This window comes from Agelaius phoeniceus, chromosome 23 (genome assembly GCF_051311805.1).
Source record: "Agelaius phoeniceus isolate bAgePho1 chromosome 23, bAgePho1.hap1, whole genome shotgun sequence".
NCBI classification, from domain to species: domain Eukaryota; kingdom Metazoa; phylum Chordata; class Aves; order Passeriformes; family Icteridae; genus Agelaius; species Agelaius phoeniceus.
Window position 1 is genome coordinate 5,236,084 of NC_135287.1, and position 27,312 is coordinate 5,263,395.

The following is a 27,312-nucleotide window of genomic DNA, read 5'->3' on the forward strand; positions in this document are numbered from 1 at the left end:
GCAGGAATGCTTGGCTGGTGTTCCAGAATCTCCAGATTATATCCAGGCAGGAATGCTTGGCTGGTGTTCCAGAATCTCCAGATTATATCCAGGCAGGAATGCTTGGCTCCTCCCTCTGGGCTCACATCTCCCAATGGGATGCTGCAGTTCTTACCAGCCATGCATTCAATAGTCTGTTACCAGCAGGCTTTAAGGATGAGCTTCAAGGTCCCTTCCCACCCAAAACATGCTGGGATTCTCTAAACCAAGCAGAGCAGAGCAGTGGGAAAAGACCAAGGAAAAGAGAAGGATGTGCTGCCCATCCAGGCTCTCAGTGCCTTCAACACTCAGCTGTCCTGACTCTGCACAGCTCCTGCTAAAGCTGTGGGGAAAGAAAGATGGAATTTTCACAATTCCAGTGGGGGAAAAAAAGGATTTAGTGCAGTGAAAATTGCCCACTGATGTGCTGCCTCTGGCACTCACCTGGCAAAGGGGAAACCTGGGCTCTGCTCCCTGCTCCTGTTTAAAAAATCAGCAATTAGAATGCACAATCAGCCCTCAAAGCTATAATCTCATTAAAAATAAGGGTTGAAATTAAAGAATTCACCAGTCCAAGCCTTCCTAGGGCCACGGGGGGAAGCAGGAAGGGAGTACCTGCACTAAGAGCTGCCTCTGCCAGGACGTGGTTATTCATGAAAAGCAGAGGAGCATCATGCAGGCTGAATTCAACACTCAGGCCCATTTCAATTCACTCAGGCCCAATTCAGCAATTCAGGCCCATTCCTGCAGCCTGGCTGGGGCTCAGATTTCCTGCAGGAAGGGAGGGAAGCAGAGCAGGCTGTCCCACATCTGAGGTGACCACAGTGAGACACGGGAGGGAAAGGAGCTGCTCCCACTGCCTCCCACTCCTCCCTCATCCTGCCAAACCCAGCCCTGAGAGCTGAATTTCCATCAAATCCCAGCATGGCTGGGCTTGGGAGGGAGCTTAAAGCTCCCATTAGAAATACTTATTAGAAATAGAAATTAGAAATATTAGAAATAGAAATTTGAAATGTTTTATTAGATTATTAGATAGAAATTAAAATATTCTGTTAGAAATATTCCTGTCCTATAAAAGGACACCTTCCACCATCCCAGGCTGCTCCAAGCCTGGCCCAGTGTGGCCTTGAGGACACCCAGGAATGGGGAGCTGTGCTCTGAGCAGTTTCTCAGTGAATTCCCCACTCAGGAAAGAGCAGTGCATCCTCCCTGCAGGTCTGGAGAGGAAGAGTCAGGTATGGCTGTGGCACAACACCTTCATGGACAACATCTCCTGTCCAGCTTTGAAATGGAACCCAGAGCTCCCTGCAGCCTCCGCCTGCAGCCTTGAGGACACCCAGGAATGGGGAGCTGTGCTCTGAGCAGCTTCCCAGTGAGTTTTCCACTCAGGGAAGAGCAGTGCATCCTCCCTGCAGGTCTGGAGAGGAAGAGTCAGGGATGGCACAACACCTTCATGGACAACATCTCCTGTCCAGCTTTGAAATGGAACCCAGAGCTCCCAGAGCTCCCAACCTCTGCCTTGAGGACACCCAGGGATGGGGAGCTGTGCTCTGAGCAGCTTCCCAGTGAATTCCTCACTCAGGGAAGAGCAGTGCATCCTCCCTGCAGGTCTGGAGAGGAAGAGTCAGGGATGGCACAACACCTTCATGGACAACATCTCCTGTCCAGCTGCCATTGAAACGGAACCCAGAGCTCCCAGCTTCTCCCTGCAGCCCAGAACTGAAGGCAGGAGGGGCTCAGTGCATCTTTGAGGCCCTGGCTGTGCTGCTGGCAGTGCTCTGCTCCTTTCCATCCCTGTGTTCTGTTCCATTCCCTTCCCACCCTCCTGCCACAATGGGCTCCTTCTGCCGTGAGTCCCCACTCAGACACTGCTGGCTCCTCTCTTTGGGATGCCTTTCAGCGGGGAGAAGAGGGGAACCATTCCCTGTTCCCAGTGAGAAGCAGCACTGGCAGCCTGGGTTATTTTGTCGGACGTGTGGCTTTAAGTGACGCCTTTGCCATCTGTTCTGTCTGCTAATTATGAATGCAAAACAAACGGAGCCCACAATTGCTTCATTTAGAATAAGAGAGATGGCAGTGACCAAAACAGTTTTATTTTAGTGTCAGATGCTCTTTTTATTCCTCCTGTCTCTTCCTAATCCAAAGCAGGGCTGGAGCTCCTCTCCCTCTCCCAATTTGCAGCAGTGGGTGTTGCTCTGACAAACAGGACCAACCCCTGCATGCTCAGCCTTGAGGGCTTTAAGGGACAATCCCACAAGAGCAAGGAAAAGAGAAACAAAAATCTTCATTTCCAACTGATTCCAGCTTTTTTTTTGGTTTCAATTTAGTTGTGCTGCTCTCAGAGCTGCAGAGAGACAGTCAGGGTACCTGCAGAGGGTTTGCCAGCAGCGTGTGAAATACTCTGTTTCCCCTCCCCACAGAAGAGTTTTGCAGGCAGGATGAGGAGAAGCAATGATGTTCTCTGCTGGGGCTGTGTCCAGCAGCACAGGACAATCCCACAGGAGCAAGGAAAGGGAAAAAAAACCCTTCATTTTCAGTTGATTCCAGCTTTTCTGTTTCCAATTCCGTTGTGCTGCAGAGAGACAATCAGGGTACCTGCAAAGGCTTTGCCAGCAGTGTGTGAAATCCTTCCTCAGCCTTTGCACCTCTGGTTCCCCTCCCCACAGGAGAGTTTTTCAGACAGAAAAAAAGAGAAAAAAGAGTTTTTTCCCCAGGCTGGGGGGAAGGAAGGATGCTCTCTGCTGGGGCTGTGTCCAGCAGCCCAGGAAATGTGGTTTTTGGCTTTTAGTTGTGAGTGAATCCTCCTCGAGGTTGGTGATCCATCTCCTTTGGTGGCTGGGCTGTAAGGAGCCCCCTCCATTTATTCATTGGGTTCTGCCAGCTCTTTAACATTCCCAAAATTGCTGCTGACTTGCTCCAAACCAGGGGAAATCATGGAGGTAGCCCTGGCAGCCCAGATTGGTGTGACCTGGCTTGGGAAAATGGGCACTCTCCTTCTGCTCCTTCTTTCCCTCCCCAGCCTTCACTCTTGCTGTGAAAACCAACAGAGATTTAATTGTATTTTTTGGCTGGCTCTGTGTTGAAGGGCGCTGTGCTGGAAGTGTTTTTATGCCCACTAAAGGCATGTTCTGGACAGTAGAAGACCTTCCTCTTTCCTCCCCACAAATCTCCATGAAAACTTGAAGATTATTTAAAATCTTTAATAAAAAACAAAAAGAAAACAACCCAAAAAACAACAACAACAACAATAAAAAAAAAACCCAAAACAAAAAATAAAACACACAAAAAGCCCCAAAAAAACCAAAAAAAACAAACCAAAAAGCCCCAAAACTTAACTGGTATGGACAATAGAAGATCTCCCTCTTTCCTCCCCACAAATCTCCATGAAAACTTGAAGATTACTTAAAATCTTTAATAAAAAACAAAAACAAAAAACCAAAACAAAACAAAAAAAAAACCTACAAAAAACCCCAAAAAAAACAACAACAACAAAAAAAAAAACCAAACCAAAACACAAAAAACCCAAAAAAACCCCAAAAAAAAAACCAAACAAAAAACACCCAAAACTTAACTGGTATGGACAATAGAAGATCTCCCTCTTTCCTCCCCACAAATAACCGTGAAAACTTAAAGATTATTTAAAATCTTTAATAACTAATTTTAAAATTATTTAAAATTAGTTATTCTCACTACCATCGAGTTTTCCTAAAGTTCCCATTCAATTTTTTTTTTTTCCCCAATTGGAAAGGAGTGGCAGGGGACACTCTGCCAGTGAGAAATTGTACCTGAAAGGTTCTGCCTCCCCATTTCCAGCTCCCAGCAAACTGCCCCAGCCCAGCTGAGGCAGGAATGCATGGAAGGCTCTGCCAGGAATGCCCAAACCTGAGATGGAACCCAGTATGGGCTGAGATCCCAAACTGGGCTGGGTTCAGCTGAACCCATTTCCATTTCCAGCCCTGAGCTGCCAGATCAGGGTCCTGCCCCGGCCTGGAGCCACCTCTGCTGTAAAAATGATGGGAAATGATTCAGGAGCTCCCAGCACGAGGGTTAAAGGTTCTGCTGGTGTCCCAGGCCTGAGCCATGATGCTGTGGTTCAAACATTTGGACTGGAACCAGGAGATGGGAGAGAAATTCCAGGCTCTGGTGGTCACTTCCTCTGTCAGCTCCTGGAAATCTCGGCTGCTCCCTTTGCTCCCATCCTCGGCCTGTGGCAGAGCAGGGAATTGAGTTGATAATCCAGGGAATTTCCTGAAATCCTTCAGTAGGGAATTGAACTGATAATCCAGGGAATTTTCTGGAATCCTTCAGTAGGGAATTGAACTGATAATCCAGGGAATTTTCTGGAATCCTTCAGTAGGGAATCGAACTGATAATCCAGGGAATCCTTCAGTAGGGAATTGAACTGGTAATCCAGGGAAATTTTCTGAAATCCTTCAATAGGGAATTGAACTGATAATCCAGGGAATTTTCTGGTATCCTTCAATAGGGAATTGAATTGATAATCCAGGGAATTTTCTGAAATCCTTCAGTAGGGAATTGAACTGGTAACCCAGGGAATTTTCTGGAATCCTTCATTAGGGAATTGAACTGGTAATCCAGGGAAATTTCTGAAATCCTTCAATAGGGAATTGAACTGGTAATCCACGGAATTTTCTGGAATCCTTCACTAGGGAATTTGATTGATAATCCAGGGAATTTCTGAAATCCTTCAGTAGGGAATTGAACTGGTAATCCAGGGAATTTTCTGGAATCCTTCAATAGGGAATTGAATTGGTAATCCAGGGAATTTTCTGGAATCCTTCAGTAGGGAATTGAACTGGTAATCCAGGGAATTTTCTGGAATCCTTCAGTAGGGAATTGAATTGATAATCCAGGGAATTTCCTGGAATCCTTCAGTAGGGAATTGAACTGGTAACCCAGAGAATTTTCTGGAATCCTTCAGTAGGGAACTGAACTGGTAACCCAGGGAATTTTCTGGAATCCTTCAGTAGGGAATTGAATTGGTAATCGAGGGAATTTTCTGGAATCCTTCAGTAGGGAATTGAGCTGATAATCCAGGAAATTTTCTGGAATCCTTCACTAGGGAATTGAATTAATAATCCAGGGAATTTTCTGGAATCCTTCACTAGGGAATTGAATTAATAATCCAGGGAATTTTCTGGAATCCTTCACTAGGGAATTGAGCTGGTAATCCAGAGAATTTTCTGGAATCCTTCAGCAGGGAATTGAGCTGATAACCCAGGGAATTTTCTGGAATCCTTCAGTAGGGAATTGAACTGATAGTTCAGGGAATTTTCTGGAATCCTTCAGTAGGGAATTGAATTGATAATCCAGGGAATTTTCTGGAATCCTTCAGCAGGGAATTGAATTGATAATCCAGGGAATTTTCTGGAATCCTTCAGTAGGGAATTTGATTGATAATCTAGGGAATTTTCTGGAATCCTTCAGTATGGAATTGAACTGATAATCCAGGGAATTTTCTGGAATCCTCCAGTAGGGAATTGAACTGGTAATCCAGGGAATTTTCTGGAATCCTTCAGTAGGGAATTGAGCTGATAATCCAGGGAATTTCCTGAAATCCTTCAATTTGGGGTGAAAATATTGTTCCATCCCCACATTCCTACCAAGTGGAAACAGTTTAAAGTTGGAAATGAAGGACAAAAAGCTGAGAAAGTTTGAAGGACGTGGATGAATGCCCTTTCCTGAGCCTGGTGACAGTGAGGGACAGCCTGGATCAGGGGCTGAGGGCTGGCAATGCCAGGAAATGAATGCAGGGTGCATTTTCCCCTGGCTTTGCTTAGATTCCCAAAGAATGAGTGTCCATGAGCAATGCTGAGAGGATCAATGTGAAGGAGAATTAATTTTGTGCCTCCAAAGCTGTGTTTAGTCAGTCATGGTCACTGAAATCCCCTTAATTGGATAAATTCTTTGCCAGTGTCACATTCTGATGGATGACGCTTTGTCCTCCTGGTTCCTGACAGGTCAGGAGGGAAGGGAAGAAGGAAGGGGAATTTCTGGACTCTTTCTTTAGGTGTGCCAACATCTATTTTCTGCTAAATTAATTTGTACCTGAAGGTTTGTGTGTCTAGAAGAGTTTACAGGATCAGCTGCGCTGGTTTGCTGTTAAAATTTACCTTTATCACAGCTTTCATTTCAAGCTGGAAGAAGGTGAATTTTCTTTTCTCTGTGGGATTTCTAGAACAGGGCGTGTAGAGGTCAAAATTTCTTGCTAGAAAGCTCTGACAGGTGTGAAAAAAAATTCATCCAAACCATTCATAAGTCATGATTCCCTTCCCCACTTGCTGCATTTAACTGCTCTGAGACAGTTTTATTCCAAATATCAGCAGTCTTGGGTCAAATTTGGGCTGTTGCTTGTCAGGAATGGAAATTCTGCATATCCTGGTGGTGTCTCGTGTCCCATCTGAGTGTTTGCAGTTTCAGGCATCACTCCTGCTCTGCCTCAGCTTGAACCCAGAGATGGAGGATTTGTGCTTCTCTGCCCAAATTGTGGTGTCTGTAACAAAAAAAAAAAAAAAAAAAAAAAAAACCCCAAAAAAAACCCCAAAAAACCCCCCAAACCCTCCCCAAAAAAACCCCAAAAAACCCCAAAAACCAAAACAAAACAACCCCAAAAAATCCAAAAATACCCAAAAAAACCAACCAAACAAAGCAAAAAAACAAACAACCCCAAACAAACAAACAAACAAAAAAACCCCCAAAAAACCAAAACCCCAAAAAACCCCAAAACAAAACCAAAAAGAAGGTGAGGTTTGCCTGCTGTGGGAAAAGATTGGAGAAAATCTCATTTTCTTGGTGATGAGGCCATAAAAACCCCCATGGCCAGCAGCAGCAGGGTGGAGTTTCCATGAGGGAAACTGCAGAAGGGAAAACGCTCCCTAAATTAAATGACCTGAGCTGCATTCACATCACACGACAGGAACACTGCAATGGGGTTTTCTCCTTCTTTTCTGGGGATTTATCTCCTCTGTGGATGCTTCCAAACAGCTTTATTATTTCCTAGATATTTTTAGATGTTATTATTTCCTAGATATTATTAGATATTATTATTTCCTGTATATTATTAGATATTATTATTATTATTATTATTATTATTATTATTATTATTATTATTATTATTATTATTATTATTATTATTTCCTAGATATTTTTTTTTCCTAGATAACTTGGGATTTCTTTTCCTTTCAGCTTGTTCCAAGTGGCAGGCAGGTACAATCCCAAAATATTTGCTGGAGGGGAAGCCACTCTCAGTCCCCCCCCTGCAAGGATTTTATCTCTCCTTTAAATTCCCCAGTTGAAAGCAGGGGTAATGACACTTGTAATGATGATAAAATGGAGCGTGGCTGCATGGAGTAACGCTTAAAAATAATGATACACCTCTAAGTAGGTCTTATAAAAGGAAATCTTAAATAGCTCCAGGGAAACAGATGCTTTGGGGGACTTGGGGATAAAAATAGTGGCTTCCAATTGGCAACCAAAACAGAAATGCAGCCCCACTCAGTCGAGCTCAGCAGCAGAAATTCCTCTGAAAAGCTCAGGGCCCCAAAAGTGGGAAGGTGTGGAAAGCACCTGGTGCTGCACCTGCGCTGGGGTTTAGCATCTTTTGGCCTCTTCTGCTGTTCACCAGAGAGCCACGGAGTGGTTTGGGTGGCAAGGACATTAAAGCTCATCCAGCTCCTCCCTGGCACCTTCCACCATCCCAGGCTGCTCCAGCCTGGCCTTGGGCGCTGCCAGGGATCCAGGGCAGCTCTGGCAGGGAAAAAATAATATCCAGGAAGTAATAATATCTAAAAATATCTAGGAAATAATTAAACTGTTTGGAGGCATCCACAGAGGAGATAAATCCCCAGAAAAGAAGGAGAAAACCCCACTTAAGTGTTCCTATAATGTGGAGTAAATGCAGCTCAGGTCATTTAATTTACCTGTGCCAGAGGAGAATTCCTCCCCAATATCCCAACTAAACCTCCTCTCTGTCAGTTCAAAGTGATTTTTCTTGCTATTTCTCAGCTTTCTCCCCACAATGGAGCCTTCCAAGTGCCCTGTGCAGTCAGGAGCTTTGCCCAGGGCTCCTTTTTGGGGCTGCTTGGGGCTTGGTGCTTTGCTAGGATGGGAAAGGGCTGGGGGTTTGTGCTGTGCAGGGTGAGCTTTCAAAGGGCAGCTGCAGGTGGCTGTGCAGGGCCAAAGGCAGGGGATGTTTTCCTGCTCCCCCAGGGGAGTGTGGGCAGCCCCAGCCCAGCTCAGAGTCTGCTTAGGTACCAATGCCACTGATTTGAAGTTGAAATAACTGGGATTTCGTGGACAGGAGGAGCTGTGGCTTGATCCCTTCTCCTGGCTCTGCTGTGGAAGTGAAAATCTCCTTCAAGAACCCCTCAAAGCTCATTCCAGCTGTTTCCTGATGTGTGGACCTCAAGGCAGGTGCCTCAACCCCACATTTTTGGGTTTTGGGACAGAACCCCCAGCCTGTACAAAGGAGCTGAGCAAGATGAGGAAAGGGGAATGTTTGTTTTGTGTGCTTTGGTTTAACTCAGAGAAACAAAATCCTGTTTTTTGTGAGGATTTCTGCTTTTAGGGCAAACGCTGAATCTCAAATGAACAGTTTTAACTTGTTGGTTTGGTGTTTTCCTTTCAGATGGGCTCTCCCAAACCAAGACAAGCAGTCAGGTGAGTCAAACCTTGATCCCTGCTCCCAACTCATGGAATATTTCTCCTGCCTGGGGTGACCTGGACAGGGAACCCCTGAGGCTGAGCACAAGGAATTCCCTCTCCTGTGCTTCTGTCCTGGGTAGAAAGCAAAGGTGATGCTCCTTGGGGAGCTCTGGGTTCCTGTTGTGGGATTTGCTGCCTTCAGGACAATCCCTCACGCAGAGAATCCCAGATTTGATGGGACTTTAAATCCCACCTCATTCCAACCCCTGCCATGGGAAGAATTTTCCTTGGGAGCTACAAGTCCTCCTGAATGCTGAATGCTCCAAGGCACAGCCCATGAAATTGGCTTTCCCCACGTGTGCTGCTGCTGCTGGTTTTGTAGATTCCTGGGTTCCTCGTGTGAGGATGGAAATCCTCATCTCCCCCAGCGCAGGGCACAAAAGGAGCAGGAAAAGCAGGTGCTGAGTGATCCCTCTGAGCTGCCCATCAGCAGGAGAGGATTTGAGATGGGCGAGAGAGGGAAGGAGGGCTTAAAGAAAGAGATGGATTTCCTGCATCCAAATCAAGGAACAACCAGGAAAAAAAAAAAATAAAAAAGAAAACCTCACCAAGTTTAATCCTGTCCCAGACAAGGTCAGCAGGCACCACACACAAATAGCTCAGGCTTTGATTTGATCTATCCCTTCCTAAAAGTGGAAGGTGAAAATATTACATCCAGGGAACAGGCAGGGGGGGAAACCGAAGGGAGGAGGGAAAAACAAGGTTGTTTAATGTGGATATATGGATATAATGTGGATATATGGATATAATGTGGATATATGGATATAATGTGGATATATGGATATAATGTGGATATATGGATATAATGTGGATATATGGATATAATGTGGATAGATGGATATAATGTGGATAGATGGATATAATGTGGATATACGAGCCCAGCGTGCTGGGAGAGCGGGCCCCAGCGTCTGGTGGGTCGGACATTGTTGGATCTGGCAGGGATTCAGACATCTGCCAGGGAAAGGGGCATTTTGTCAGCAGAAGCGGGAGAGGAGAGAAAGGCAGCGAGAGCCTCGCAGCGCTCCCCATCCATCCACCCAGAGAACGCTTCCTCTTTAATAAAAGCTCCCTTCCCAGGCTGGGGCTCCTGTGTTTTATATCCCGCAGCCAGGTCCCCGCCCCAGCCCTCCGCACCCAGCGGCGCCTTTAACCCGTTCGGTTTGGCAGCGCCGTGCGGGGCCGCGCTCAGCGCTGGTGCAATGGTGCCGCAGTGCTGCGTGCTCGGAATGCCAGATGCAGCACGGGGGGAAAGGCCACAAATGTGCCTGCGTTCCCAGTTTACACCAGTCTCCTTAGCAACTTCTCTGATTATTTCATTTTTTTTCTCTCCCCCCCCCCTTTTTTTTTTTTTCCGTACGTGTGAGTGCAGCGGCGTTGTCCCAAATCTCCAGCGAATATAACATTCCCTGAGTTTTTTTCTCAGTGTTGTTTTGCCTTTTCCTTTTGTTAAATTAGTGGCTTCATTTTAATTTTAATTTTATTTTTCCCCCCTGTGTACCCTCGGAGAAGGATGGCAGAGGGGCTGGGGGCACTGGGATAGTTTTTATTGTGACTTGCCCAGAGTTGGTTCCTTTCCAGTTGTTCACATCTCAGCATGTGGAATTATTGTGCTTTCTCCCGATTTGCCACAGCATTGGCACCAGCCTGACATTGTTACTCATTGGAATTGTATTTGGAGCCGGGCTGATTTGCTTTTAATTTTTTTCTTCTTTTTTAAATTTATTTATTTTAATCGCCCGCATCTTCTTTCTTTTTTTTTTTTTTTATTTTTTTTTATTTCATTTCATAACAACCCCTTTGATTTTCCAAACAATATATTTAACAGTCTGTAAAATGGAGGAGAGGAGGAAAAAAAAAAAACAAAACAAAACCAACCCACCAGGGTGAGAGGATTGTGGCAGTCTGTCCCCGAATCCCATATTCCCCTCCCCGTGCCATTTTTTTTTAGTTGCCTCCTGAAGAACCCCCTCCCTCCCCATAGGAGGGAGTGGCCTTGTAGGGATCAAGGTACGTTGGATTATTATTATTTTATTTTTTTTTCCCCCAGTTTCTGTGATACTTTATTAATAGCACGGGGCAAGAGAGAGGCTGAGGGGTGGGGAGAGCAGGGGAGGAGGGTGGAGAAAAGCAGAGTTCTCCTCCAAGCCCTGTACCTCGAAATAACTCAAGGGGAAAAGAGTTGCAGCCTCACTTGAGTTGTTTCAAAATCTTCCTGGGTGCTTTTACTTTTTCTTTTGCTTCTATTTTTTTTTTTTTTAATTATTATTTCCAAGGGGAGGGGGTAGAAAAAGAAAAAAAAAAAAAATAAAAAGAAGAAACTGAGCCAAAAAACATTTTGAAGGCTTGATCTTGGCTTCTATACAAACAGATGTTGCCTGTCATTCCGTTGTTAAGCAGGCAGCAGATTGGAGCAAGCAGCAGCAGTTTAGGGGGAACTGCAGCAGAACTGCAAAGTGGGAGATGCAGAAATGCAGAAATATATTTTTATTTTTCTTTTCTTTTTTTTTTTTTTTTTTTTTTTTTTTTTTTTTGTTGTTGTTGTTGTTCTACAGGTAGATATTTTTCCCCTGGAATTACCTCTAATTACAACACGTCTCTCTTCAATTTTATTTTTTTTATTCAATTTTTTTTTTTGGTTTTTTTTTTTTTTTGTCATGGGCAAAACAACCCCAAAACCAAATGGAAAAGCAGTAGGAACTTCCACCCAAATGCAGCTATTTTTTTTTTTTTTAGGGCTGGTTTTGAGAGCTTTTTTTTTTTTTGGTTGTTCTTTCTCACACGTGTAGGGAAGGGGGTTCTGTTGGAAATGCTTTGGCATTCTCGGTAAGTGAACGTTTGCCATCACTCAGGTCAGGGATTTCAGGGATTTTGGGGTTTTCCTTGCTGCCAGCCCTGCTCCCGGTGCTGGAGGTGCAGCTGGGGAGCTCCAAGGCCTTTCTGTCTCCTCTCCAGGATTTGGGAAGGCTGCAGGACCAGAACCTCGCTGTTTGTCCTGCAGAATTTCTCCCGGAGCTCTTTTGTGCTCTGCCTGTGGGTTTCATCCCCTCATCCTTTTGATGCCCTCAGAATTTTTCCTCCCTGCTCCCTTTTTCACTTCTCCCCTCTGGTTTAATCTCTGCCTGGCTGGGAGAAGAGAGGAAACAGCAAAACTCAGCAGGCTTTGAGCCGAAGGAGTTAAAAGTTTCTTGGCACCAGAGCAGCAGTTTAGCAACAGATCAGTTCATTTAAATGAAAGAAATCACAGCCCCAGCCATCTGATTTTGAAATTTCACATCTTCTGCTTCCACTTTAGAACAAAGCTTCTGTTTTTCCTTTCCCCCTTTTATTAATTCACGCTGCTTTTGTTCTAGACTCGGTGGCTTTGCACAGAAACTTGGGATCGGGCTGGGTTTTCCCTGGAAATGTGAAATTATGGGGGCGCCTCCATCACCTCCTGCACACCCAGCAGCTGCTGGCAGGGCTGGGAACAGCTCCCATTTTTGGGATAAAGGCACCTCAGCCCTGGGAAAAGGAGCAGTGTCCAGCAGGGAACTGAGGAACCGAGCAGGGATTTTCCCTGCCCACATCTGGAGTTTGGGACTCAGGCTGGATTTTCCCATTAAATGTGAAATTATGGGGGTGCCTCCATCACCTCCTGCACACCCAGCAGCTGCTGGCAGAGCTGTTTGTGAGCTGGGAACAGCTCCCATTTTTGGGATAAAGGCACCTCAGCCCTGGGAAAAGGAGCAGTGTCCAGCAGGGAACTGAGGAACCGAGCGGGGATTTTCCCTGCCCACATCTGGAGTTTGGGACTCAGGCTGGATTTTCCCATTAAATGTGAAATTATGGGGGTGCCTCCATCCTCCATCATCCCCTGCACACCCAGCAGCTGCTGGCAGAGCTGTTTGTGAGCTGGGAACAGCTCCCATTTTTGGGATAAAAGCACCTCAGCCCTGGGAAAAGGAGCAGTGTCCAACAGGGAACTGAGGGACCGAGCGGGGATTTTCCCTGCCCACATCTGGAGTTTGGGACTCAGGATTTTCCCTTTAAATATGAAATTATGGGAGTGCTTCCATCACCTCCTGCACCCCCAGCAGCTGCTGGCAGGGCTGGGAACAGCTCCCATTTTTGGGATAAAGGCACCAGAGCCCTGGGAAAAGGAGCAGTGTCCAGCAGGGAACTGAGGAACCGAGCGGGGATTTTCCCTGCCCACATCTGGAGTTTGTGTCCCTCCAACATCTGCAGCACCAAGTGGTGGCTCAGGGTTCCATAATCCTGCACTTTATGGTGTACACAGAGCATAACCCCCATCATGGTTTCAATATTCCGGCCCAAAAGGATCACAAACAACTTTTTTTGTTGCTGTTTGTTCATTTAAATGCGCTCGAGCCCTGGCACGGGTCCCGGGAGTTTTGTTTCTACGTCAAGGAAAATGAAATAAATCAACTCCTCAGCGGTGGAGTTGGGGATTTAAGAAATAATAATGGTTAAAAATTTTTTTTAAAAAATTAATTCATTAAAAAAAATAAAATGTAATAAAGAAAAAAAAACAGGAAAAAAGGGAAAAAATTAAAAAATGATCTATTGATAAATTATTAAAATTAAATTGAGTGGCTTACGCTGAAGGAATGTGTTTGGAGGGAGTTGGGACCAAGAGGCTTTTCCATGGAGCTTCTTCCCAGTGGCATTGCATCCAAGAAAGGCCGGCATGTTTGGGAATGGGTGAATCCTATCATGGAAAAAAGGGGGGAATCCTTCTGCTCCCCAGTCCCACCATCCCTGCACCCCTGGATGAACCTTCAGTGGGGAGGCACGGCCTTGAGGGGACGAGAAATCGAGGTGCTGGTGCTGAGAGGGGGGAGAGGCACCGACCTCCACCTCTGCCGTGGCTGCTGGTGGCTCTGGCTGGGTTTGGGTTTTGCTCTTCCCTGCTCTCCTGGCCAGCGTCGGGAGCCGGCCCGTCCCCCTTCATATTGGGAATATTTCTGTGGGTGTCGTTGTGGTTACATCACAGAGCTCTCCTTCCTCATCTCCATTCTTGTGCAAAATTCAAATAATTCCCCCCCTCCCCGATAGCAGCTGTGCATGGGGTTGGGTTTTTTTTTAGGGGGTTTTTTTTTCTGTTTTTTTTTTTTTAAGTCGCTCTTTAACGTTGCGAAAGGAACAATAAAATGAAAGGCAAAACCGGCATCTTAAAACTTGGCAAGTGAAAGCAGCTTGGACTGGCAGCCAAGAATCCTGCTGTGGTGCAAAAAGAATAGCATCCACGGAGCCACCACAACCCGGGGCTTCTCCTCTTTTCACAATCGCGCCGGCACCGAGAAATAATTATTCCTTGTATCAGTGTTAAAAGAGTCAACAAGCTTCAAAAAGCTTGTTTGGGGAACCTCCTCCAAAGCAGGTAACGATGCTCCTCTTTGATTCTGCTTGCTCCAGCTGGAGTTTTGGGGTGAGGATCTGGAGAGCAGAGCTAATCACTTGCAGGAGTTGGTGCGTGTCGCTGGCTGCCAGGGAAGGCGTTCGCCTCGTCCTCCTTTCTTTCTTTTCCTGAATGGATTTGGTGGGAACAGCACTGGCAAACTTCTGGAGTGGTTGTGTTCCCAGGAATGTTTTATTTCCACGTTTTTGTGGGGGGGGTTGAGCCAAGGTGGAAGACGGGAAATAATCATCCAAAAAACCAATTTAAAAATGAGGATGTTGGGAGGTGGGGAGGCGTTTCTCTCGTAGGAGCTGGGCTGTTCTTTTTTGCTCCTAAAAGCTGTAGCCTCTGCCTGTAGGAAAACAGCATCCATTCCTTGAAAATATGCCATGAAAATATCCATAAATATTTTGTCTTCCAGAATGCGTTCCCGAGGAGTTGGGCCTAGCAATATGGCAGCGCACGTTCCATAGGAAACCCTGCAGAATGCTGCTGAGGTAATTCGGATTCTCAGTCAGTATCTCCCTTTCCTTTCTCATTCCTTAAAATTATTTCATAAGAAATCCTTAAAAAGTTGCTTTTTGAAGCTAGGATAGAGTGCATGTGTGTATGTATGTAAATATATATATATATATATATATATATTTATATATTTATAGGCCTAATTACCTTGGGGTTAAAACTGGGGAGAAAAGAATGGGAATTATTTCACAGTTGTGTTTCTGATTTGCCTGAATTTCGGGGCAGAAGGACGAAATGGCTGCAAACAGCTTTTTGCTCAGGAGCACAATGCATTCCGTGGTGATCGATCTCCCTGGACAGGGCATTTCTGCTTTGTGGTCTGCAAGAAAACCACCCACAGACCAAACCCCAATGTTAGATCTTCAGAGATTTTCTATCCCCATATTTCCATCTACATTCCTTTGGATATAAATCTTTAAAACACCAGCTTTATATTGGGTTGTTACTGATAAAAATATTCTGTGTTTTTGGCTGTCCCACGTAGCAGAGCCTTGTTGATCCTGTGATCACTGATGTTGTAAAATTAATAATGAAGCAAAGTGTGCTCAGTGTAAGGATCTGAGAAACCTGAATATAAATCCCTTAATGTGCAGGTTGAAACTTTTTATTTGTAATCTCAGCATTCGAGGCAAATTCAGGCTGATGCTGATTGATTTGTTTGCCTCTGATGGATTTTCTGCCACTGTGTGTGTGTTCATCAGGTTTTCACAAGGTACAATAGCTCTGGGATTAATCAATGGGGGAAAACGTTTCCAACCCCACATCTTGGCAAATCCATGGCTCTCTTTCAATCCCCCTGAATATATTGGATACAAGTCAAATTCTTGTTGAAAAAGCAGCTCTCATTTAAAAAAAAAAAAATTAAAAATCAGTATTTTTCAACAAACAAAACTGTTGCTTTGCTGCTGCATTTCTCAGTTTGCTGCCTTAAAGCTTGCCCATGGGTTTGTTTTCCAAAAGGAGCAGGTTGGTTCCTGGGTATTTGCAATTTACAGCCCCCGGGTGCCATGGAATGCCCTCCCTGTGCCCCATTGCTCCAGGGCTCTCAGGGGACACAATCAGGGGGACACAATCAAATTGTGCAGGGGGGCACAATCAAATTTACAGTGGGAATTTCTTTGGAGCTTTCCCAGGGGTGGCTCTTGCTGCTTTTCTCCCCCTTTTTCTCCCTTTTTTTCCCCCCCTCTGGTGATGGATCCCAACTCCCCTCGTTCCCTTTTGTGCTGGAAAAGCCAATCAGGTGGGGAGTGGGAGGTGCAGCAGGAAAAGGGAGGGTTTTCCCAACAAATCCCACATTTCCTGGAGCATGTGCAGGGCTCCTCGAAGCTCTGGCTCTGGGTGTCCCCTCCAGGCAGAGCTGGGGACGCGGGTCCCGTGCAAAAGCCGCCCAAATGTCACAGCTTGGGTTTTTTCATGGATTTAACCTGTCCCAGGGAAAGGAGATTGGCCCGGGAATTAATGGAAAAGGAAAAAAATGGTTTTGGAAATAGATAAAGTGAGGAAAATGTAACCTCATGGTGATTTCAGTGAGATCATCTCATATAAAAGAATCAAATGTTTTTCTACCAGAGACATTCAAATTAGCTGACTTCATACACATAACTGAATGTAAAGAACATTACATGTCAGGTTAAGCTTTTTTTGTTTGACTATCCTATTCTATAACATTTCTAAATCAATATTTATCTCAAAAATTTACATACAAATAGAAACCTTCTATAAAAACCATATAAACCTTCTATTATAAACCATACTGTAAAAACCTTATATACCATATATACCATATAAACCTTATACACCATACAAACCTTATACACCATACATACCAAACCAAACTTTCTAGAAACCACACCACATAAACCTTCCATTCAACTTTTAAAAATTATTTCCAAATTAATTTCCCACCATCAGGGTGAAAATGAATATACTGAATATAAAGAAACCATCTGATGGTGTTTTTCACAACACAGTGGGGCTGAGGGCAAAATTCCCTTTTCCAGGCAGAAATCCTGGTGCACCCAGCAACAGCTGACCCCAAAATTGCACCTTTAGGCCCTGTTGGACAACCTGGATTTTAACCTCAGGTTCCCTGCAATAAATGAGCTTTGTGCTGGAGGCTTGGGGTTATTTTTGGCTGGGTAACATTTGTTGTGTTCCATTTGCAGCTCTGTTCCCAAGGAGGGCACAATCCCTGCCCCGCTCCAGCCTCCACCACTGCAGGGACTGAGTTTTCTCCCCCCGAAAATTCAATTTTCAAAGATGCTGCAGCAACGAATTTTTGGCTGCTGAAAACTTTGGGAAAAGCTGGATGCTTCTAAGGTGAGTGTCAGCAGAGGGATGTGAGGTTGGAGGATGAATTTAGATAACCTTTGGGCAGATGGTGAAAGTTTAACATCTATAATAGGAGTTCCTCGCCACCCAGCGATTCTAAATAAAGGAAAAATTTGTATTTTATAATTGCATATTTACCAGGCTGGAAAGGTTGAAGCGATTTATTTTAAGAACCTGAACAGAAAAAAAAATTAAAAAAATAAAAGAAGAGGGTTCTAACAGCATCCAAATAGCAAAATTCTTTTCCAAGTGGTGCCTGTTTGATTTTACAGAGGATAATATTAACTTGCATTCATCTGGTTTGTCTCCTGAAGGAAAAGAAGTGAAAAATTGGTGCCACTCCGAGCAAGTGATTTTGTCCACCAGCTCCATGTGGAGCTCACAGCCAGGCTGCTTTTCCCCACCAATAAAATGGGAAATATTCCTTCCACAGGGAAGAAAACTTGGAAACCTCAGGGGAAGGAGGGGACCCCTCCTGCTTGCGGCGGCAAAACTTTGCTTTTCAAGCTTTATTAGAGAAATCCTAAAGAACTTTTATATTTGTCTGTGTGGCAGAAGTGCAGGGTTGAGGTTAGGGGGAAGTGCCAGCTCGTTCAGCACAGTGACAGGGGTTTTGTTTTTTGCCTTTAAAAATAGAATTAAAGTAGAACCCCAGCCCAGTAATGACTTCTCTGAAAGTTAAAACAACTCCCAGGCAGTTGTTTAGCCAGGCTGCCAGAATGGAAACAGCTTTTTGCAGGGTGGGGGGGTGGCTGTGTGTTGGAATTCTGTTTGTATTCCAAAATTTTGCTGTTGGATGGTTTCCCACCCTGTTTTAGTGATGTACCTCCAGTGCTGCCTGTTAATCCAATTCCTGTTAACCTCAGTGCTGTGCAGTCACCAGAAATTCTGTGCAGCAAAGTGCTTGTGAGGAAGAACCACAGATCAGCTTTATTTTGGTTGGTTGGAAATTTCATTTTCTTTTATTTTGCTGATTTTCTTGAGGCTCCCATGGGAGGGCAGGAATCTGTGGCTTTATATCAGAACAAAATCAAGAATCCACTCCCACCCTCCAAAGAGGGGCTTGGAGACAACGAAAGCTCCTGGCTAAAACCCAGAAATTCCACTTGCAGAAAGGTTTTTTTCTCTTTCCATCCCCCCTAAATGTGACCCCAAACCCTGTCAGTGCCAGCAGGAATCCCTGCCTGCTGCCACAAACCCGTAGATCCGAACTTGTGCTCATATTCCACACAAGCTTGTATCTATAGGTCTGGGGCTGGCTGGCAAGAGCACCCTGGGATGCTGCTGCACTTCAGATATTCTTCACTCCTCCCTTCTTTTTCCCCCTCCTCCCTCTTTTATTTTTATTTATTTTCATTTATTTTCATTTATTTTCATTTATTTTTATTTATTTTTATTTATTTTTATTAATTTTTATTAATTTTTTTATTAATTTTTTATTAATTTTTATTAATTTTTTATTATTTTATTATTTTTATTAATTTTTATTAATTCTTATTAATTCTTATTTATTTATTATTTTTATTTTTATTTTTATTCTTTTATTTTATTTTAATTTATTTTTATTTTTATTTTTATTTTTTATTTTTATTTTTATTTTTTATTTTTTTAATTTTTATATTTTTATTTTTATTTAGAGGAATATAAAAGTGGAGCTGCAAATCTCTCCCTCAGCTTTCAGTGCCCAAAAGGGGACTTTGCTTCATGGTGCTGAGGAAAAGGGGATGGGGGGAATTGATTTTGACATCAGGATGAAGAAATTCAATCCCACCCATGGCCTGCCCTGCTCTGGTGATGGGGCTGTGATAGGGAGCATTCTTGTGCTGATTCTGGAGCAGATTAAATAATTTCATTTATAGTTTCATTTCTTTTATGAAACAATTTCATTCGTTTCTATTTCATTAATGAAATCATTTCATTTATAATATTTGAAATATTTCATTTATGAAAATAAATTCATTTATTCCATTTGCCACATGGAGTTATTCTTCCCTTGCTCAGTCCAGGAATTTGTGAGAGGAACAATCACTGCTCCTCCTTTATATCCAGGAACTTGGAACCACTTTATTATAGAACCCCATTCCTCCCAATTTCTTGGTGTTTGTGTCTTTTCAAAGAGTTTTTAAGAGAAAAGAATCGTGCTGGAAAATCCAAAAGAAAGGATAGGACAGGCAAAAACCCATGGGAGCGGGCAGTGCAAAGGCTGCTGTGGAAAAGTAAAAAAAAACAACTTTAAAGTTGGGAGAGTGGAACAATTATTTTGGAAGAAGTCATTTTTTAAAAACCCCAATGTACAGAGTCTATATGAAAATAATTAGGCTGTAAACTCAAAATAAAGTCTGACTATTTCTTTCCAGCAGCTTTCAGTGTTAATTCCACCAAAGATTTGCTCTGCATTTCCACTTTTAAATTTCTCTGGTTTGAACTTGGCTGCTTTGACACACGCTGCTGTAGGCCAAAAAAGGGATTTTTTTTTCCCCCTCTTTGCTGAATTTCCAGGGTTTTCTATGTGTTTTCTATTTATCATAGAAGTTGTATTAAACATTTATATTAAAACGAAGTCAGGGAAGTCCAACCACTTTTCTTTCTCCCTGTAAACTGAAACTAGGATTAAAAAAAGGGGGAAAAAATTGGATTTTGGTGCCCTGTGTGATGCGAAGTTGGGTATAAAAGCTGTTCCCGAATATTCCCCATATGTTTGGATGGGAAATCAAGGAACAAAAGCTGATGAGTTGTTTCCAGCAGAATCCTTGCCCCTGGACTGCTCTGTGGTGGGATTTACCCAGAACAGGCACCTGGAGCCAAGCTCCCCTTTGGGATTTTGAGGTTGCTCCATCCATGGTGGGGTGAGCAGGAGCTCACCATGGCAGCAGGAGGAGGGTGGGACAGTAAAAAATTGTTTTCCCAGAAGATTTAGGAATAATCTGGGCAGCTTTGAGGTTGGTTTTTTAAATGCTGTGAATTTCCATCACCTTGGTTGGGTTCCCACGTGCTGACTCCAGGGGAAGCCTGGGCTCATTTAGTCTGAGTTCAAGGGGAAATGAGCTGGGAAAACCCAATAAAATCCATATTTCTGTCGGGTGGTCCCTTCTCTGTGAAGCCATTTGGGGTAGAATGGGCTGAGAAACCCTGGAATTGGTCAAGGATGGTCTGGAATGGTCAAGAATGATCTGGAGGGGTCAAGGATGTTCTGGATTGGTCAAGGATGGTCTGGAGTGGTCAAGGCTGGTCTGGAGGGGTCAAGGATGGTCTGGATTGGTCAAGGATGATCTGGAGTGGTCAAGGCTGTTCTGGATTGGTCAAGGATGGTCTGGAATGGTCAAGAATGATCTGGAGGGGTCAAGGATGTTCTGGATTGGTCAAGGATGATCTGGAGTGGTCAAGGATGATCCGGAGTGGTCAAGGATGATCTGGAGTGGTCAAGGATGGTCTGGATTGGTCAAGGATGGTCTGGATTGGTCAAGGACGGTCTCGATTGGTCAAGGATGGTTTGGATTGGTCAAGGATGGTCTGGAGTGGTCAAGGGTGATCTGGAGTGGTCAAGGCTGGTCTGGAGTGGTCAAGGATGGTCTGGATTGGTCAAGGACGGTCTCGATTGGTCAAGGATGGTTTGGATTGGTCAAGGATGGTCTGGAGTGGTCAAGGATGGTCTGGAGTGGTCAAGGATGTTCTGGAGTGGTCAAGGATGGTCTGGAGTGGTCAAGGGTGGTCTGGAGTGGTCAAGGATGGTCTGGAGTGGTCAAGGATGGTCTGGAGTGGTCAAGAATGATCTGGAGTGGTCAAGGCTGGTCTGGCACTTCAGGGTGGCTTTGCCTGGAGAGTGCCAAAGGACCCCTGGCAGGGGAATTGGGTCAGAGATGTCCCAAAATGAGCTCCCCCCCCGCCCCATTTGGTTTGATTTTTTTTTTTTTAATTAGGAAATCAATAATTGAACCACAAAAGAGGAAAGAAGAAACAGATTTCTTTTTTTCTTCTCTTTAGTGCAATTTCTCTCCGAATAAATTGGGACCTGCTAATCAATATCTGAATTTTATTTTTTTTTTTTACCTCCTTTTGGTGAGAGGCTTGGTCTAAACACAGCTGGGTGCTTAGAAAGGAAATTCCAGAGAAGTGGCAGCAGAAGTGGGGTGAGCTGCTGGGAGCAGGAGCAGGGAGTTATTTCCGAGGCTGAGCGTGTTTGCTGATTGCTCCTGGCTTTTTTGGGGTGAGTTTGGGGTTTGCTGTGGCTCAGGGAAGGAGGCCACCTCTGGCAGCACCAGCAGCTCAGCTTTTCTGAGCTCAGCTTATCCAGTAAAACCTGTTCTCGTTGGGTTTTAAAGTATATTTCATTTTAAGATGCATTTCACGTGTTTGCTGATTGCTTCTGGTTTTTTGGGGTGAGTTTGGGGTTTGCTGTGGCTCAGCTTTGTGGGACAGGCTCAGGGAAGCCTTGTGCAGGGAGGATGGAAGGAACAGCAGCAGCAGCTCAGCTTCTCTGAGCTCAGCCTATCCAATAAACCCAATAAAACCTGTGCTTACAAGGGTTTTTTAAAATTATTATTATTTCCCCCTTTAAAAATTACTATTCATTATATTCAATATATTAATGCATAATAACGAATATCATTCATGATTATGCATTATATAGGATATATTATATGTTATACATGACATATAATTAATATTATGTATTATATCTCATATATTCTAATATATTGCTATGCTATACATTATATATATAATATTATATTACATATGATATATATTATATATTATAATATATTACATATTATATATTATATATAATATTATATTATCTATTATCTATTATCTTTTATATATAATCTATTATCTATTATATACTATATATATTATATAGTATATATTATACATTATACATTATAAATATTAAACATTATATATATATTATATGTTATATGTTATATATTATATATTAATTATATATTATATATTGTATATTGTATAATATATATTATATATTATATATTATATATTTTATATTATATATTATATATTATATATTATATATTATATATTATATATTATATATTATATATTATATATTATATATTATATATTATACATTATATATTATATGAAGTGCTGAGAGCAGAGCCCTTCACCCACCTGGAGGCTGCAGGGGGACTTCAAGAGGCACTGCTGGAGTCAAACCAGAGCACCTGGATGTGGGAATTACCCCAAAATGTCCCAAAATCCTTTCCAAAAATCGGTGCCTTCATTAATGCAGCTCCTTTCTCTGGAAATGGGCAGAGTGGCTGCTTTAAAGGTTAAAAAAACCCCAAAACCCTCCTGTGTGGCTGCATCTGGGGAGGTGTTGCTGGGCTTGTTTGGCCAGTGTTAGACTTGAAAGCAGCAGAAGTTCTTCTCTGAGGAAGCAAAGGTTACCCAAATCTCCTCTTTTTAAAAAAAAAAAAAATTAAATTCTAATATTTGGTAAATCTTTTCCTCCCTCAAAATATCACTGTGCCATTTCTCCCTGACCAGTTCTCACTCCCGTTGCTCCCTGAGAACACCTGTAAGGTCTCCTGCAGCCAGGGATGTCTCGTGGTCCCCACTGAGGGATGAAAAGTGGAATTTATTCGTGTGCTCCCTCCTTCCCCAGCCTGGTGAGGAGCACAGTGAGCCCCTGTCAGCAGAGGAGCACACAATAATTAGGAGAACCATATGCAGTGGCAAATGGGATCCGTGATGAGCAGAGTGGAATTGTGCACCCTGGAATTTGAACCCTATCCAAATTCTCTTATTCAGATCATCAAATCTGGTTCAACTCTTAAAAAGCAGATAAATTTCAGTATTCTGGTTATTTCAGTAATCTGATTTTTTATTTGTTTGGTTTTTTTCTCCCCCGCCTCCTCCCTCTCTTTTTGTTTATTTGCTTCTAATCAGTCGGGGAGGAAATAAAGGGGGAAAATGAGGGGAGGGTTTTTAGGGGAGGGGTCCAAGGCACCTGCTCAGGAGCACTGCAGGAGTGGCATTCCCTGAGCTGGGAGTGCTCCCATGGGCTGGGGAGCCCCTGGTTGGATTTTGGCAGCTTCATGGTGAAATCCAGCCCCAGCAATCCACCCTGGAGGTGCTGGTTCAGCTTCCTTCAGCTCCTTCATTTTTCACATGCAGCTGAGCCCGGCCTTGGCTCCAGGTCCAGATCGTGCTGTGCAGGCTTTCAGTCACAAAGCAGGCCTGGGATAAACCAAAAAATAATTTTAAAAAGTTTTGGGGTCATTTGGAGCCATCAGCATTTATGACTTGGGCCACTTTCCCCCTTAGATCAGCATGGGCAGGCACTGGGTTAATTTCATTGGGTTAATCTGAAAGTGTGAACACAATAATGATATTTCAAGGTATCTAAATAACCCAGAAAATTGTGTTGTTTTTGTTTTTTTTTTTTTTTTCTGGTAAAATGGCCCTTAAAACCTTGAATATCTGCAAACCCCTGTTTGCTGAATGCAAAGAGAAGCTGTGAGGTTCTGTTCCCTCACCCAGGGCTGATGCTCCAGCTCCTCCCAAAAATCACATTTGTTTCAGGAGTGAGAGCTCAGCCACCTTTCCCCTAGAAAAACCCAGAGATTGAAATGCAATATTGAGCAAACCTTCAGATTGCTGCAACCCCGGCTGAAAGCTGAGGCAAGGTTTTTGTCATGAGCTGAAAAATTTTGGAGAGCTTTCAAAATATTTACTTGCTCTGGATTTCTGCTGAGCCCAGATGAGGTTTCTCTCCCTACTTTGCAGCCTCTTGGACTCCCAGCCCTTTTTAGGGTGTTTGCCAGAATTCTGGGAGAGCTCCCTGAGCTGGGTAAACCTTTGGACCTCTTGAGGTTCCTCATTACAACCAAGTTCTAAGAAAATTTCCCCAAACAAAGCTGAAGGAACGAGGTGAGCAGCAGGAATCGTGTCAAGCATTTCCAGTGTGGAAAAAACCCCCTCCTGTCTGAAAAAAAAACCCAATAAAAAGGAAAGATCACTCCAGGCTGAAATTTGGCAAGTGGGATCTCAGCCCTCCAGCTGGAACCATGGCATTTGTGGGGTTTTTGTATTTATTTTTTGCCCAGTGACTTCAGGAAGTGCATTTGCTTTGGGGGTGTTTTCCCTGCCTGGGCTCTGAGAGGGAAGGGGAAGGTGAGCTCCTCCTTCTTCTGCATCAGTCACATTCCCCCAATCAGCTGATGATTTTCCTGACTAGAATGGGACAAAATTCACCTTTCCATAGTGAGTGCCCATGGCTGGAATCCTGTTCAAAGTCTATAAATGCAGATAAGGTGTGATGTGGAGCAGGGGATTCATGCATGAGGCACTGGTTTAGGGCATTATTTGGGAATATTCTTATGTTATTATAATATCCTTACATCTATAATACATATTGTAGATATTAATATATATAATATATTATTATATATTATATAAGATACATAATATATAATAATTATTTGGGAATATTCTTATATTATTCTAATATTCTTATATCTATAATATATATTATAGATATTAATATAATATATATAATACAAGATATATTATATATATATACATATATATATATACACATATATATATATATATATATAATATAAGATATATAATATATAATAATTATTTGGGAATATTCTGCCCTCTGCACCCCTCAGCTGATGATTTTCCTGTTTATAATGGGACAAAATTCAGCTTTCCATAGTGAGTGCCCATTGCTGGAATCCTGCTCCAAGTCAGGAGGTCTGCAAATGCACGTAAAGTGTGATTTAGTGTGATTAGGGGATTCATGCATCAGGCACTGTTTTAGGGGATTATTTGGGAATATTCTTATATTATTCTAATATTCTTATATTATTCTAATATTATTATATTTATTATATATATATTATATTATTAGATATAATATAATATATAATAATTATTTGGGAATATTCTGCCCTCTGCACCCCTCAGCTGATGATTTTCCTGTTTATAATGGGACAAAATTCACCTTTCCATAGTGAGTGCCCATGGCTGGAATCCTGCTCCAAGTCAGGAGGTCTGTAAATGCACATAAAGTGTGATTTAGAGCAGGGGATTCATGCATCAGGCACTGTTTTATGGCATTTTTTGGGAATATTCTGCCCTCTGCACCCCTGCTTTTCTGTGTGACTGAATTGCTGCTTTTCACTGGTTGAAAAGAATGGGATATTCCAGCCAGGCAGTTCCCAAAACCAGCTCTGGTTTGGGATTCTCGCCTCGCTCCTGGGGGAAATTCAGCAGGAAATGTCAGAAGGGGAAGGAACTTTGTGGATTTTTCTCTCACCTGAAGCCAGTGAAGGGAACAGGAGTAAAACCAGTGAGGAGTGAAAACTTCCCAGCGCAGACCAAAGCTTGGTCCTGGTGTCTGTGGGGTTGCTGGCGTGGGCAGGTGGGAGCTCCAGAGCTGGGGAGCCTGAGAAGAATTCTCCAGTGGAATTCTGCCTCTTTTTGGAGAAAAAAAAAATATTCAGTGGATGTGAATGCCAGCATTTCTGTGCTGGGACAGCAGCTGGAGTCACGTTTCCTTCAGGAACCAGAGAGTTCCAGGCAGAGAAAAAACACAATTTTTTAATTACACTGGAGCTTTAGAATAAGGCTGGGCTGGGCCAGAGATTCCCTTTTGTCCCCAGAAGGGTGAAATCATTTCTGGGACTCTGAAACAGCAAGAGGCCTAAAAGGGGTCCCAGCAAAAGGCACTGGGGCCCCATGAGCTGATTTAGGAGCACAGAGCTCCACGCGTTCAGCAGAATCTCCCTGACATCGATAACGTGTCACAGCATTGTTATTCAATTACAGATCCACCCTAATTGCGTAATTAGGTGTGATTGTGCTAATTGGGTAAAGACATAATTGACAAAAATCACCAGAAAACAAACAGGGAGCTCGGTGCCACCCCAGGGAAGCGTCACAAGGGCTGTGCCTGCCTCTGGTCTGCCCCTGCCCAGAGCAGGCACGGAGAGGGGACATGAAGGGACACGAAGGGACACAAATAATGGCACAATTAATAATGGCACAAATAAATAGTGGCACAAATAATGGCACAAAAAATGGCACAAGTAATGGCACAAATAAATAATGGCACAAATAAATAATGGCAGAAATAATGGCACAAATAGTGGCATAAGCAGTGGCAGAAATAATGGCACAAATAAATAATGGCACAAAAAATGGCACAAGTAATGGCACAAAAAATGGCAGAAGTAATGGCACAAATAATGGCACAAATAAATAATGGCACAAATAACGACACAAATAAACAATGGCACAAATAAATAATGGCACAAATAATAGCACAATGGCATAAATAATGGCACAAACAATGGCAAAATAATGTCACAAACAATGGCACAAATAATGGCACAATGGCATAAATAATGGCACAAACAATGGCAAAATAATGGCACCAATAGTGGCAGAAATAATGGCACAAATAAATAATGGCACAAATAATGGCACAAGTAATGGCAGAAATAACGGCACAAATAAATAATGGCAGAAACAATGGCACAAATAACGACACAAATAAACAATGGCACAAGCAATGGCAAACAATGGCAGAAGTAATGGCAGAAATAATGACACAAGTAATGGCACAGTGGCACAAATAATGGCACAAATAATGCCACAAATAAATAATGGCACAATGGCACAAATAATGGCACCAATAATGACACAAGTAATGGCACGAATAATGGGATTTTATCCAGCTCCTTATCCAGAGCTGTGCTTTGGTCCCTGCTCCAGCTGATCAAACAGTTAACAGTGCCTGTGCTCTCTGCTGCTAACTCAAATATGCTGCATTTCCACTCTTTGGTCAAAGTAAACTTTACTAAATATGGAATCATGAGAAATTGGGATACCATCAGCACCATGGGCACTCAGACATCACAGAAAGATTATTTTGCATTTTTTCCAACGTGTTCTCCTGCTGTTGCAGGCTGAATTCTGATTGGGGTGTAAAGGCAGGGCAGTGCCTTTTCCATCATCAGGAATTCTGCTTTCTCTTGGGAATTCAGCAGAGCTCAATGTTCATCCCTGAGGTTTGATTCCCTTGGAATCTCCTTCCTCTGCCAGGGGCTGGACTCAGCTAAGGGGCAGCTCCAGCCCCAGCAGCACATTTGGGGATGATAATAATAATTGTAATAATAATAGTAGTAGTAGTAGTAATAGTAATAATAATAATAATAATAATAATAATAATAATAATAATAATAATTTTAAAATAAAAATTAAAATAAAATTAAAAAATAAATAAAAATAAAAATTAAAATTAAAATTAAAATTAAAATTAAAATTAAAATAATAATACCCAG

At 43.0% G+C, this 27,312-nt stretch overlaps 1 long non-coding RNA gene across 6 annotated transcripts in view; it reads left to right on the forward strand.

The window, feature by feature from the left end:
• The window catches only part of LOC129129630 (uncharacterized), a 164,177-nt gene that overhangs the window by 118,572 nt on the left and 18,293 nt on the right, over positions 1-27,312 (forward strand). For all 6 annotated transcript variants that reach the window (XR_013185077.1, XR_013185078.1, XR_013185081.1 and 3 more), the window contains 3 exons: positions 8,666-8,697; positions 14,562-14,637; positions 16,828-16,981. This is a non-coding gene — a long non-coding RNA (uncharacterized LOC129129630). The remainder of the gene's footprint in view (positions 1-8,665; positions 8,698-14,561; positions 14,638-16,827; positions 16,982-27,312) is intronic.